We start from the raw sequence: 2977 nt of genomic DNA on the forward strand, positions 1-2977 counted from the left end.
CGAATCCGGGGTAGGTTTAGACTAGATATAAGGAAGAAATTCTTTACAATGAGGGTGGTGAAACGCTGGAACAGGTTGCCAGAGAGGTAGTGGAGGCCCCATCCCTGGAAACACTCAAGGCCAGGTTGGATGGGGCTCTGAGCAGCCTGATCTAATTAGCGGTGTCGCTGCTCCCTGCAGGGGGGGTTGGACTGGGTGACCTCTAAGGGTCCCTTCCGACCCAGAATGTTCTATGATTCTATGATTCAAACAAACAATGCCTTCTAGGGCTATTACTCCCCACATCCTACTGGTTCACTGTAGCCAGTGGAACTGCCTAGACAGAATGGGTTTTACAATATATGTATTTTTTTAATATCGCTGTACAAAGATGAGAAAACACAAGAATCTCCCCATATTCTGTAAAACTGTATTTTCCTGGACAATAGGACGAAGCCTCTGTTGTTTCCTATCTGTTCCTGAATTTGGATACAGTAGGAAAAGTTAGCTATTTCAACACTTCTACAATATATGTAACTATAGCTCCAGTTCCTTACCTACCAAAGTCTGAAAACCTTGACAAAGCACATACCAAACCATTTTTACTTATGTAGCTAAATCCAAGACAGTAATGAATACTCAGAAAATAAGCAGCCTTCACAGAGTTTTCAGTTTAAAAGACAACTGTTTCACTGTAATAACTATGTATTAAACAAAAAATATAGCACCTAATTATGCAGTATAGCATAATTAAGGCTGTATTTAGGTGTAATGCACAGTAGTCACGTAGTCAAAGGCTAAATGGTAGAAAGATACCAATCTTGGTCAAGCAACTCCTCTGAAATTATATGCTTCTAACTAACCGTCTTCCATATTATAAAGTTTATTTATATACTGTCATGTATGCTGTTCGTATTTCCAAAATAATTGTAGCAAACATGATGAGCCATCCCGGGCCTTAAAAGAGCTTAAAGACAACAGGACAGCAATAAAACTGTGATGGTGTTAAAGCACAAGTGCAGGAAACACATTAATTAATCAGGGTGTCAAGAAGAGAAGGTACATCATCTATTGTATCGCTCTCTACATAAGTTATACCGGTGCCTCCAGAACACTTAAGCATTTCTTTTTCTTCTCCCACCCTCCCTCTTCTCTTTTGATTCCATGTCATATTTTCCAAAATCTTGCAGACAGCTGTGTTACAGGACAGCAGCCACACTTGCTAACCAGACATCTCCTAAGGAATCTCCAACTGGGTACTACCTTCAGAAACTGCCTCAAAAGGAGTCTACTGTGTCCCGCACTCCTTCCTCCATTCCCAGCATTCTGGCATCCGCTTTGGAACAGGCTTCAGGACAGGCTCACACTTGGTTTGGCCCACCAGGAGTAAATCGAAAAAACTTACAACTGTAAGCAATAGTAAACTTCAGAGTGCTACCAAGAGAGCTACTGTGCTTTTGTGGCACTCTTGCACGGCCTAAAGGAAGCCCTCACACAGTAGGATGGAGCTCCCATTGACCCTGCTCTAGCCTACCGATCAGTCAAGGGGTAACTTTGCAAAGGCTTTTTTAGAAGGATTTTACACAGCTCAACAAAATTCTCTCCGAAGCAGGGGCTACTTTACCTAGTGGGGGCAACTGTCCTAAAGGGCTTTGAAACTTTGTATTTTAAATTTAAGACCCAGATACCTTTCCTTAGACTAATTTTATTTCTTTGAAAAGTATATAGCTTATTTTTCAGCCAATTTTTTATACAGCCAATGTTAAGCTCAGCAAAATTAAAGAACTAATTTGTCTTCAAGGTCTTAAGTTCATTTAGCTGCACATCTGAATTAAGTTCATAAATTTTAAAATATTTTTACAGCAGTACTGCTGACAAAAAACAGATTGTGGCAAACTATTCACACAATAGCAGAGGAAGGATAACAAACTCTGGGTTTATGTTGTCATGAATAAGAAGAGATGTACTTAAAACTTGACCAACTCTCAGTTATGTAAAAGACAACATCAAATTCTTACAATTCTTTCTGAGTCCTCCTTCTCCCCCTTCCCTCATCTTGTTTCAGAAAGCATTAGGCCAATAGGGTATTATTTTAAAATCAGGAAAATATTTAAGAAAGATACATGGTAAGAAGGGAAGAACTATTTAACTACTTAAGTCTGGGAACTTGCCTGGGACTGGAGAAATCTATATTCAAACCCTTCTCAGACAAACTTCTAGTCAACCTTTCTATTATTAGCTTCTGTCTGTCTCAGTTCCTCCAACCTCTAAAATGAGGATGACAGCGGTTTTCCACTCTACAGCAGCTGCTGCAAAAAGAAGAACATTACACATTTTCAGATGTTCACATACCACGCTAATAGGGCTATATTAATAATGGGAATAAATACTACATAAAAACCCTAAGGTCTGATAAAATCCCACCTAAAGTGTAGAAGAAAGCTTGATATACTGTACGTACAGACCTTTTCAGAAGTTATCCTGAAATTCTGACAGGTACTTTCAGTAGTAACCTCTCCCATTTGCAATTCTGTAAGTCAGCACTATTCTAACTGCACAAAAGGGGAACTGTAAACAGCTTTATTACGCCATTACAAACTATTAGCTTACATTAAATATTTCCAAAACAGTAACTCGAAAAAGTTAAACTTTCTTTGGCAATTTCCGTGGAGCCCTTTAGAAAGCAAAGGGCTTTAAAAAAAAAAAAAAAAAAAAAAAGAAACATCAATAGTTGCCTGAAACACTGCCTCAGTATGAAAAGTGTTTTTTATCCGCAACTAGGTCACATAACTAAAAATAAAAAAGTTGCTTTTGAAGTTCTGCGAGTCTATCACCTCCTGCTACGATTAATTTAAATACAACATTACAAACTACCCGCTCACAGCGCCAAGAAGCAAGGGGGTTCAGCCAGGCAAATCCGTGCGTTCCTCGCCCGGCTGCAGGGCCAGGTTTCCCGCCGCCGCTGCCAGCAGCACGCTCTCAGAACGGAGGCCTGAGC

This window comes from Egretta garzetta, unplaced genomic scaffold (assembly GCF_000687185.1).
Source record: "Egretta garzetta isolate BGI_Z169 unplaced genomic scaffold, ASM68718v1 scaffold37, whole genome shotgun sequence".
Lineage (NCBI taxonomy): Eukaryota > Metazoa > Chordata > Aves > Pelecaniformes > Ardeidae > Egretta > Egretta garzetta.